The 12,619-nt window shown below is 44.6% G+C and overlaps 1 protein-coding gene across 4 annotated transcripts in view; it reads left to right on the top strand.

Annotated features, from left to right (window-relative positions):
- The window catches only part of LOC132403216 (unconventional myosin-VI), a 253,857-nt gene that overhangs the window by 63,142 nt on the left and 178,096 nt on the right, over nt 1–12,619 (top strand). The window contains exon 1 of one of the 4 annotated variants that reach the window (XM_059986610.1): nt 1,050–1,072. The exons of the other annotated variants lie outside the window; for them this stretch is intronic. The gene's annotated coding sequence lies outside the window, so the exon portion shown is untranslated. Of the gene's footprint in view, nt 1–1,049; nt 1,073–12,619 lie in introns of those variants that run through there. 4 annotated transcript variants of the gene reach the window in all.

Below are 12,619 nucleotides of genomic sequence, written 5' to 3'. Positions count from 1 at the left end.
AGTACCTTGTGGAATTTTCCATTTGTCAGTGTGCAAAAGAATTTTGCATTTCGGATAAGGGGGTACTCAACCTGTATAAATATAACAGTTCACTCCCTGAGGAAAATTGTAATTCAAGAGTCGCATTTAAGCTTCTATAATGATCCTTTGGCCATTTTCAGAAGATATGAGATTCAATGGGGTTTAAGAGCATTTTGTAATTTGTCAAATTAAGTTTTAATACAACATTTGGAATTTGGACAGGTACATGTGTGGGAAAGGTTTAATCAGGGATGCCATGGACCCCTACCATTAACTGAGGGATCTGAGGACCTCAGGTGGGGAACCCCTGGTTTAGAGGGATATGGGCCAAATTTGGGCAACCGGGACTGGTTCAGATGTGCTTCTGGGTCAGCATGAATGAGTGGAGCCGAAGGGCCTGAATCCTTGCTATCTCTGACCCTCTTAAGTTTCTGGCCTTCTATATAGGTGTGAAATGTTTACTTTCATTGTATAGTGCTTGTGTAATGGGAATGTGGTGAATGAAACCTTTGGAATGAATTCTGTGATGTCCTGTCTTTATGTATTTGTCACTGAATCGCCAATTGTTAAGTTATCAATGCAAGATATTAAAAACTGTTTTAGAGGAAGAGGGCCTCTATGTTGAATTGTCTAAATGATTAGTTTTTGTGGCACTGCAGATCATGGTCTCTCGGGCGCTTTGTAGTTGCTTACTTGGAGGGTGCTGATGCGATTTTTATGCTGAAGTAAGTGGGGAGGGTCGATGCTTTGCTGCTTGTGCGTGGGACTGGCGTGAGTAGGGGGCTTTGGGATTCTAATGTTTTTACTGTCACTCGTTCTTTGGGGTGCTCTTCTGTTTCCGTGTCTGTCTGCGAAGAACAAGAATTTCAGGTTGTATATTAACTCTGATATTAAATAGAACAATTGAACTAGCCTTTTGAGTTAAATTTGTTTCTTATAGAGTCTACCTTGGAGGGATATGACCATTTGAGATCTAATTGAAGCCTCTAACTTCATTCCAGTTTGACATTCCTATCTAACAGTCTAATTCTGGGGGATCTGGATTGGGAAGGTACAGTTCTAATTCTTTGATTTCAAGTTGTAGTGGCGTGAGAAATTGGAACAAGTTGGTCTGGAATGAAATGTATCTGTCTAGATTCCCATGATGTGAATTAAATCTTACCCTAATTTCCTAAAGGAATTCTGCACTGTGTATTTTGTTTGGAGTCATTGCAGAGCCAGGCTTCAAAGGTTTTAAATTTCTTTGTACACTTCCGACTCCGTTAGTCATGCTGAGGCGTTGATCAGTCTGCTTTTGGAAGTAAGAGTAGTTCTGGGCCCAGTATCTAAGAAGGATGTGCTGGCATTGGAAAGGGTCTGGAGAATAAACCTGGGAATGAAAGGTTTAGCCTATGAGGAGCATTTGATGGCTCTGGGCTTGTACTCACTGGAGTTCAGTAGAACGAGTTAAATCTTTCAACATTCAACAGATCTGGATAGTGTGGGCATGGAGAAGATGTTAACAGTAGTGTAAGAATCTCGGACCAGAGGGCACAGCCTCAGAACAGAGGGAAGTCCCATTGGAACAAGGGTGATGAGGAATTTCTTTAGGCAGAGGGTGATGAATCTGTGGAGGCCAAATCATTGGGTATATTTAAAGAAGAATTTAATAGGTTCTTGATTAGTAAGAGCTTCAAGGGTTATGGGCAGAAGACAGAATGGTGTTGTGGAAGGTAATTCTGCTGTGGTTGAAGAGTGGAATAGCTTGTGGTCTATTAGTCAGCTACGAGCTTTGTACTTGTGGCTGTGCAGCTCAGCAGAGCACCAAAGCCATATTTACGTTCTCTGGCGACACCGCTGTTGTTGGCCAAATCAGAGGTGCGACGAATCAGTGTATAGGAGGAAGGCTGAAAACCTGGTTGGGTGGTGCCGCAACACTAATCTCTTAATGTCAGCAAAACCAAAGAGCTGATAACGGAAGGAGGAATCTGGAGGTCCATAAGCCAGTCTTCGTCAAAGGTTCAGAGGTGAAGACAAGAAGCTTTTAGGTTCATCGGCATTGTTATTTCAGAGTATCTGTCCTGCCTCCAGTGTGTAAGTGCTGTTACAAAGAAAGCAGGGCAGTGCCTCTAACTTAGAAGTTAGCAAAGATTCGGCATACCGTCTGAAACTTCCTCATGAAGAACATCTAAAATGGTTGCCTGTTATGGGAACACCAATACCCTCGAACAGAAAAACCTACAAAAAGTAGTGGCTACGGCCCAGTCCATTGTGGGTAAAGCCCTCCCCATCTTTGAGCACATTTACAGGGAGTGCTGTCGCAGGAAAGTAGCATCCATCATTAAGGACCCCCACCATTACAGGTCACGCTCTCTTCTCACTGCTGCCACCTGCAGGGAGGTTTAGGAGCTTCGGGACCCTCAGGTTCTGGAACAGATATTCCCCTCAACCATCAGGCTCTATTATTGTAATGCCTGCACTGTTTTGTGCACTTTATGCAGACCTGGGTAGGCCTGTAGTCTAGTGTAGTTCTAGTGACACCGTGGTCCTGAAAAAACGTTGTCTCATTTTTACTGCGTACTCTACCAGCCGATATAGTCGAAATGACAATAAAAAGTGACTTGACTCTTGAACCAGTAGGGATAACTTCACTCACCCCAATACTGAACTGTTCCCAAAATCTTTAAAAAGACTCCATTTCCTGTTCTTAATATTAATTGCCAATTTAGTTTTTTTTTGTCTTTTCATATTTGCACAGTGTATTGTTCTTTGCACGTGAGTTGTTTGTAGTTGCGTTTTTTTCATTGATTCTATTTTTTATTTACTGTGAATGTCTAAATGGAAATGCATCTCGAGCGTATGTGGTGACATGTATGATCTTTGATAATATATTCTGAAATTTTGCAAGAATTGCAAGGTTAGTGCAATTACAGTGTTGAAAAGACAATGCCAGGTTGCCGGGTTGGGAGTAGGGGGATGTGGGCCTACTGCTGGCAAATGGGGCTCACATAAACTGGTCAACATAGATGAGGTGGGCCGGAGGGCCCATTTCTGCATTCTGATGCCTTTTTCAAAGATCAAGGGTCAACTTTATTCACCATATACAGTTACAGGCATCAGGAGTTTACTGCGGTGTTGGTCAGGGTACAACATGCAGCAAAAAGCAACGTTCAACAATGATAAAGAATTGCATAAAAATAACGCTAGAGGTGAAATATGGATATGACGTAAAATAGACCTAACTGCATCAACACCAGCATTTATTTACAGTGTAAACAGCATTATCCAAAGCAGTTTGAAGTGTCTACAGTGCTGTGACGGAGGTAATAGATGGGGATGGGGGCAGCTAACTAGAATGGTTGATCAGATTAACTACCTGGGGGCAGAAACCTTTAAAATGGTGTGAACTCCCTTCTGGAAAGGATTTTTCTGCAATGATTTTCCCGTCCGCTGCTTTACCCTGGACACAAGAGTCCTGCAGTGATTGTAGACTGCAGCCGAAGAGCTTTTCTGCTGACCCGACAGTTATACTGAGAGGATGCTGCACCAAACCAGACAGTAATGGCCGATGTGAGGGTGCTCTCTGTGATGGCAGTGCAGAATTGCAGCAGTATATTCTGGGGACGACAGTACATCCTCTGCTGAGCCGCCGTGTTAATGGTTGCAGAGTTGTGATGATGAGTGGGTGGAGGGGTGATGTATTTCTCCCAAAGTCTGTACCCACCTCCACAGATTCAAGGGCTTTCAGCTCGAGTTGCGATTGTGGCGGGACGCGAGCTTGTTTACTTTCTGATGGTACGTGGATTCTTCGCCTCTGGTGATTGGCCCAGTGACGGTGATGTCATCTGCAAACTTGCTCAGTTTTGGTGATGGGTCACTGGAGACACGGTCATTGGTGTAAAGAGGAGAGGGGAGAGGACACACCCATGTGGCCCACCAGTGGGATGTGGAGGTGTGCAGTTGCCTCACGTGTTGTCTTCTGTCAGAGGGGGAGTTTGTGATCCAGCTGCAGATGAGACCTGGTACAATTAAGTTTGAAGAGTTTCTCCTACAGAAGCTCAGGAATGATGGTATTGAAGGCTGAACTGAAATCAACAAAGAAAATCCTAAGAAATGTATGGGGGGCCACAGAGCTGTCCAAACTGATGTGATCATAAACATAATCTATAGCTCCTGTCAAAGGGTTTCGGCTGGAAACGTCGACTGTACTTTTTCCTAAAAAACGCTGCCTGGCCTGCTGAGTTCCTCCCGCATTTTGTGTGGGTTGTCTGGGGATCAGTTGTTAATCTGCAGCAAAACTGGAAAATTCAGAGTTGTGGGTTTTGAGAAACGGCGTTGCCAGCTTTTCAAAAGTCTTCGTTCTGACTGATGTGAGCGCAAACGGCCTGTAGTCAATTGGTCCAGTGACCTAGAACAATAACACATTTCTGGAAATGTGCTGGAACAGCGCACAGTTTAAGCGACTGGTTGAAAATGTCTGTGAAGGCTGTAGACAGCTGGTTAGCTGAGTGTTTAATATGGCGGGGAGACGGAGCCAGGGCCAGCAGCTGCCTTGATAGTTTGCTTCCTTACCTTGCTTGACAACAGAGGGTGTGGGGCATTGGTGGTGGTCTGGCTGAATGGATACTAGTGGTCTTTGAACTGTGCTTTGAGAATCACATCTGCAGTAGAACTTGTTTAACCAGTTTGGAAGGAAGAACTTGTATGGGAGTGAGCTGCGCCTCCTTTTTGTAGTCGGTAACGGACAAGCGGTCTTCCCAGACTGCGGAACAGTCACTTGCAGAAAAGCTGCTATGATTTTTATCTATTCAGTTGGAGTTAGAGTGTGGAGCAGGCCCTTCCGGCCCAATTTGCGGTGTCGCCTAGCAACAGTAGACAGGGCAATTTACAATAACCAATTAACCTGCAAACCGGTACATCTTTGGATTGTGTGAGGGAGCCGGAGCAGTGGGAGGAAAGCCACACGGTCACAGGGAGAACGTACAAAACTCCTTCCGGGCAGTGCTGGAATTGAACTCTGAACTCCGGTGCCTGAGCTGCAGTCAAGTCATGCCGACTGCTACACTACCATGGCACCCACGGAAATATGGAAATTGCTTGGATAAGTGGGGTCCCAGAGATCTTCACAATGTGCCGCGAGATCTTCCACAAGCGCTGGCATACTGGAATTCCGGTCTCTGTACATGAATAATCATGTTAACATAGAAGCACATGATCCAGACATGGGCCATTGTCTCTCCTGTTCGCTCTGCCATTCAATAAGACCTTCATCTTTCACAGTTTGCAGGCTGGGAAATTATATCCACATCATTTAAAAGGTGGGGGGGGGGGGGTTTAAAGAAATCTGGAACTGTGGGCAGCTAGTTGGCTGGACATCGGTGGCGGAGAGAATGCTGCTATCTGTTATTGAGGAAGTTGTCATTGGGCGTAAAGGATATCAGTTGGACTGGACAAGCATTGATATGGGTTAATAAATGGAATTTTGTTTGATAAATCTGTTCTTTGATAAGACTGTGGTTATTTCAGTACGTGACAGTGTAGAAGCAGCGGTCAGCCATTTAATGGTTTGAAACTGCTCTATCATACGTCAAGATTGTTCCACCTCACTGCTGTCGTTCTGCAGCATGCCCATGTGCCTCAGTTCCCTTGATATCCAGAATTCCATCGATTATGATTTGAATGGAGTCAATGACTAAGTATCTACATCCCTCTTGGGTTGATAATCGCAAAGATCCAGCACCCTCTGAGTTAACGCGTTTTTCCTCGTCTCAGTCTTTACTAAATAATGCACCTCATTTGGCAAGGCACTGCTCCTTGAGAATTCTGAGCCAAATAAGTAATCCATGAAGATTTTACCATTGAACCTTATTTAAAAGTTAGTTGAGTGCTGAGAGTTGAGAACTTTTATTCCTTTGCAGCAGCTGATTGCAGAGATCAATAAACCATGTCGTGAGAACATCTTGCTCTGCTGGGTGGTTGTGTGACAGCTTTGTTTTGCGTTTTCAAATAAATTGTACCCTTTGGCCTTAAACAATCCGTAGCACCAAGTCTCTTCTTTCACAGTGCATAAACCAGATTGTGTAGTCTCTAACTAGCGAGGAAGGGAAGAGTCCTTCATAATGGATCTTTGAAGTATGCACAAGTTCTGGGAGCTAGGGGAGGGTCAGACCGTGGGGAATTGGAGTTCTGTGACATCATCAAGTGGAGAGTAAATCACAGACTCTGTTTTATTAATTACATTCTTGAGTGAAAGCAAGTCAGACTGTACAAGAGTGATTGTTTTTAATTCCCCACTTTCCGCACCAGGCTTTGGGAAGTGGAACTTTGGGTGAGGTACTGGGATTTGGGATTCCTCACATTGCAAGATGCTTTCCAGATAACTCCCAGGCACAGGAATTCAGCATTAATTTTAAACCCCATTTAGAGATCAAACTGCCAACAGCCTCAGCTGAGAAGAGAGGAGAAATTTTACTTTAACTGCACACCTTAGAAATCATTACATTTATATTAGTTAGAACCATTTGTTTAAACCCAATTATATACTCTGTACCCTCCTCGTCAATTATAAACGTCTTGCCGGCAATAATACTGGGGAGATTACACCTTTATTTTCAATTCATTTTGTATCACATCAGAGCAAGTGGGTGTGCAGGAGAACAATGGAGCATGCAAGAGTTGGAACCGTAACCCTATCCACACAAGACAAAGATTGCTATGTCTAAAAGTGATCTGGACAGTATGAGATCTCCACTGGCTTTGCTTTCTGCTGTTCCAAATTGAAGCTCAGAAGAGTAATTAATTAAAAACCTTTGCATGGCTTTATCTGGTCCAATGGTTTGGCCTCATTAGGAGCAGCAAGTGATTAGGTATCAAGTGGAGAACGAGGGGGAAAATGTTTCCTCACTTGTACCGCCAACCAGGAAGTTCAGGTGCTTCCCAGCCTCACTTCCTGAATGGTTCACATTGCGCCACAGGTTAAGTACTTTCTCTGACTGAAAAGTGGATTAATGCCAACTCAATATGATATTGCAACAGCTTTTAAAGAATGTGCTTTAAACAGAGATTTTAACATATTTTATCTCAATTCAGTGTTCAAACTTTAATGAGCCAGCAATGCAGCTACACCCAGTTTGTTGAGTAAATGTTTCTTTAGCTTTTTAAAACATTGACGACCAGGCGCTCAAAGTAAACACAAAGTACACTGCAGATGCTGCGGTCAAATCAAGACGTACAAACAAGCTGGATGAACTCAGCAGGTCGGGCAGCATCCATTGGAAGAAGCAGTCAACGTTTCAGGTCAAGACCCTTCATCAGGACTAAAGAAGGAGGGGTCAGGGGCCCTATAAAGAAGGTGGGGGGAGGGTGGGAAACCAATCAGAGGAAAGATCAAGGGGTGGGGGAGGGGAAGCAGGGAGGGGATAGGCCAGAGAGATGAAGAAGGAATGTAAAGGGAAAGAGCGACGGTCAATAAAACGGCGGTACAGGGGATCCTCGTTGGGCCCGAACTGGTAGGCCTGGAACCGGAGCTGGTATCCCTGCGGTCTGAGATGGTGGCACAGCCACGTTCCCAAAAACAAGACATGGCTGTGGTACCGTGTCTGGGTCAGGGCATGTCCCAAAAAATGGGAAGCTGTATTGCTTGAAATTTGGCATCAAAACAATTTTGCCAGTGGTTGGGAGTGGAATTCAGTTGTGGCTGAATCGTGGAGTATTTCCTCAGGTGTGATATTCCTGCTGCACCGCGAGCCATCGCTTACTGGTCAGTGAAACCAAAATGAAGACAAAAGGGCATCCAAGGCAAGTCAGGGAAATGATAATAGAGAAGCACGACTCTGGGGAAGGGTACAAGACCATCTCAAAGGCACTGAACATACATCAGAACTCAGTGCAGTCCATTGTGAAAAATATGAAACCACAGCCACACTGCCCAGGCCAGGCCGCCCCTCTAAACTAGACGCTGGAGAAGAGAGCCACTTGTAAAGGAGGCCAACAGTCCCTGAGTAGCTGCAATAGCTCCTGGCTCCACTATCTTTGGGGTTCTGCGCTAAGAGGGTATTTTTGGAAGAGTGGCAAGGAAGATGCCCTGGCCAAAAGCAGAGTGTGCCCTCGCCCATAAAGTCTTTGCAAAGCATCACTTAGAAGTTGAGGTGAAGATGTGGATAATGGGTTTGTGGTTGGATGAGACGAAATGGGAGCTTTTTGGCCTCCACACTACTGGCTGTAACAGCTGTGAGAGGCGGTTCAACTAAGTCCGGGGGGCGGGGGGGGGGGGGGGATGAATACTTTTGAACTGGTGACATTTCAGTTTTTATATTTTTAGTTTTTCATGCTTTACAATTTTTGCTGTACTGTGGGGTGGGGGGAATGAAGCATCTGATTCACCGATAAATATTCTCAGGTAAAACTGATCAAAATGCCTGGTTGTAATACTCATTTATGTGAGCAAAAGATTGGCGGCTGAATTCTTTTTCAAGGCATTGAACTTGAAACATTTTCATTGTCTAGAGCAGTTTTAGTTGTGATGTATGGCTGCCAGGACTTAATATATGCAAATTTGCAAGTGGTGCAAAGATGTTGGTAATGTTTTAGATCTTGGGAGATGGGAAAGCTGCCTTTGATGTAGTTGGGACCTCACTGTCAGCATGATGCAAGGGCAGCTTGGTTTCTATTGGATGTTAAGAATTACAAATGGTTTTAACAGCAGGGAAGTAGATCTGGTTGACAGATGTGCTCTGGTGCCTTTGAGCATTTGTTTTTACTTACGGATATTTAAACAGAAATTCCTGCTGGTTTATGGGAAAAGAGGCAGTCAGCTACTGAACAGTTCACTTGAAGAGCCACCTTCCCATCACATGCCGCTCTCAGCTGACCTATGTTGGCTGTAGCTCCTGTGGAAACAGGTCTGTGTCTCCGCTGGAAGGCTCGAGAGTTCAAACAATGGTTTTAATAGCCCAGGCTTGCCATTCCCATGCTCTACCAAACCCGAGGCATTGTCAGAAGTTCCAGCTTCAGGTCATACGAGGTTCACCTGCTGCCGTAGGTAGCTGTGAGTGGTCTCGTGGCATTCTTGAAGATTAACCAGGGCAGTTATTCCTGGTGTTTGGAACCCCCAAGCATCACTGAAACAGGCGGTGAAGTCGCTCTTAACATTGCACTTTGAGGAAGCTTGCTGTCAGCAAATTGTTGGTTATATTTGTAACAGTACACTTCAAAGTCTGCTCAGTGAAGATTTAGAGTAGGGTGTTCCCAACCTGGAGTTGACGGGCCCCGTGGTCGACGGTAAGACTCACTGGCGAAAAAACAAAGTGGAAACCCCTGATTTAGGGAGACAGGGACCCAAAACATGGGGAAGTGGGACCAGCTCAGCTGGGTACCTTGGTGGCCATGGATGAGAGGGGCTCATTTCTGTGCCATGTGACTCTGACAGTAATTGACTCGAGGGCTTTGAAGTATTTGAGGCTATGAAAGGCAATATAGCACTGAGTCTCTCTAAGGTTCTTTGATTCTTCCGGGACACCTTGATCTCAAACAGGAAGAAATGTACCCTTGTTTTTCAATGTGGGGAGCCTGATATGAAATGCAGGATGTCCAGAATAGAACTTGTAAACGTGGTATTTCTTACAGATTGAATTCAGGAAACTGAAACTTATTAGGTTGAATTCTAGGCAGGCCTTTAGTAAGTGGCAGTAGTTTCCTTTTTGATGTGGCTGCACTGATAAGATCATTGGATGGGGAAATGTAGATGATTTGTTGTAGGTTCCTAGACCGTGCAAAAAATATTAATCTGCCTAGTCCCATTGACCTGTACCCAGACCATAGTCCTTGTACCCCTCCCATTCATGTAGCTATTCAAACTTGTCTTAAATGTAGAAATTGAACCTGCATCCACCACTTAAGCTGGCAGCTCATTCCACACCCTCACTACCCTCTGTGTGATAGTTTCCTCATGTTTCCCTTGAGCATTTCACTTTTCACCCTTAACCCATGACCTTTAGTTGTGGTCTCACTCAACCTCAGTGGAAAAAGCCTGTTTGCGTTTACCCCCTCTAAACCCCTCAAAGGATACATCTGTCAAATCTCCCCTAGTTTCCCTTTGCTCCTTCTCAGCCTTTACCTATAACTCGGGTCTTCAAGGCCTGGCAACATTATTGTAAATTTTCTCTGTGCTTTTTCAATATTATTTAAAAAAAGGAGTGTTCAGTTTTATACAGTGAACACCTCTACCCTGAGGAGAAAGTGATGCAAGTTTGAAATTCCCCTTTGTCGAGTCGACGTTACTCCCACTGTTGTTGAACAAGGATTCCAGGACTCTGATTTAGCCACAGTAAAGGAACATTATTTGCGAGAGTCACAGAGATGATTGTGAAGGAATGCAGACGATGGAGTTCCGATGAATCTACCCTTGTTTAGATTAATAAGCATAGGTAATGCAAGATACCTATGAAAGTTATAAAAGTTAATGAAAGTTATACTTTCTGAATAAGCCTTGCATATAGTGTACCTTATCAAATGCCTTGCTAGAATCCATATACACTACATCTACAGCTCTACCTTCATCAATGTGTTTAGTCACATCCTCAAAAAATTCTGTCAGGCAAGTAAGGCACTACCTGCCTTTGACAAAGCCATGCTGACTATTCCTAATCATATTATGCCTCTCCAAATGTTCATAAATCCTGACTCTCAGGATCTTTTCCATCAACCTACCAGCCATTGAAGTAAGACTCACCTGCCTATAATTTCCTGGGCTATCTCTACTCCCTTTCTTGAATAAGGGAACAACATCCGCAACCCTCCAATCCTCGGGAGCCTCTCCCGTCCTCATTGATGATGCAGAGGCTCAGCAGTCTCCTCTCTCGCTTACCACAGTAGCCTGGGGTGCATCTCATCTGGTCCCGGTGACTTATCCAACTTGATGCTTTCCAAAAGCTCCAGCACATCATCTTCCTTAATATCTACATGCTCAAGCTTTTCAGTCCACTGTAAGTCATCCCTACAATCACCAAGATCCTTTTCCGTAGTGAATACTGAAGCAAAGTATTCATTAAGTACCTCTGCTATCTCCTCTGGTTCCATACACACTTTTCTACTGTCACAGTTGATTGGTCCTACTCACTCACATCTTATCCTCTTGCTCTTAACATATTTGTTGAATGCCTTGGGGTTTTCCTTAATCCTGTCCACCAAGGCCTTCTCAGGGCCCCTTCTGCTCTCCTAATTTTATTCTTAAGCTCTTTCCTGCTAGCCTTATAATCTTCTAGATTGCTATCATTACCTGGTTTTTTGAACCTTTCGTAAGCTCTTCTTCTTGACCAGATTTACAACAGCCTTTGTACACCATGGTTCCTGTACCCTACCATCTGTTCCATGTCTCATTGGAACGCACCTACTCAGAACCCCATGCAAATATCCCCTGAACATTTGCCACATTTCTTCCCTATGTTTCCCTGAGAACATCTGTTTCCAATTTATGCTTTCAAGTTCCTGCCTGATAGCCTCATATTTCCCCTTAGTCCAATTAAAAGTTTCCCTAACTAGTTTGTTCCTATCCCTCTTCAATGCTATAGTAAAGGAGATCCAAAATGTTCTCCAACTGGGAGACTTCACACCTGACCAGGTTCATTTCTCAATACCAGATCAAGTACAGCCTCTCCTGTTGTAGGCTTATCTAAATATTGTGTCAAGAAACCTTCCTGAACACACCTAACAAACTCTACCCCACCTAAACCCCTCGCTCTAGGGAAATGCCAATCAATATTTGGTAAATTAAAATCTCCCAACACAACAACCCTTATTATTGCTCCTTCTGTCTCCCTATCTGCTCCTTGATGTCCCTGTTACTGTTGGGTGGTCTATATATAAAAAAAAAACACCCAGTAGAGTTATTGACCCTTTCTATTCCTAACTTCCACCCACAGAGTCTCTGCAGACAACCCCTCATGACTTCCTTCTTTTCTGCAGCTGTGACCTTATCTCTGATCAACAGTGCCATGCTCCTACCTCTTTTGTCTCCCTCCCTATCCTTTCTGAAACATCTAAAGCCCCTGCACCATCTCTGTAATGGCCACAACAAAGATCCTGAGATTACTACCTTTGCGGTCCTGTTTCTCAACTTCTTTCCTAATGCCTTGTAGTCTGTTTTCAGGATCTCCTCCCTTTTTCTACCTATGTCGTTGGGTACCAATATGTACCACGGCCTCTGGCTGTTCTTCCCGCTTCAAGATATCGTGGACACGATCAGAAACATCCTGGATCCTGGCACCTGGGAGGCAATCTGCATTTCTTTCCTGCATCCACCGAATCCCCTGTCTGACCCCCTAACTATAGTCCCCTATCACTACTGCCTTCCTCTTCCTTTCCCTACCCTTCTGAGTCACAGGGCCAGACTCAGTGCCAGAGCCGTGGCCACTGTTGCTTCCCCCAGGTAGGCTGTCCCCCCCCCTCCTCCCAACAGTACTCGAGCACTGTTAAGGGGGACAGCCACTGGGGTACTCTCTAGTACCTGCTTCTTGCCCTTCCCCCTCCTGACTCTTACCCACTTATCTGTCTCCCCAGGCCCCGGTGTGACTTCCTGCCTATAGCTCCTCTCTATCACCTCCTCACTCTCCCTGACCAGACG

This window comes from Hypanus sabinus, chromosome 12 (assembly GCF_030144855.1).
Source record: "Hypanus sabinus isolate sHypSab1 chromosome 12, sHypSab1.hap1, whole genome shotgun sequence".
Classification (NCBI taxonomy): domain Eukaryota; kingdom Metazoa; phylum Chordata; class Chondrichthyes; order Myliobatiformes; family Dasyatidae; genus Hypanus; species Hypanus sabinus.
This window is presented reverse-complemented; position numbering and strand designations above follow the sequence as displayed.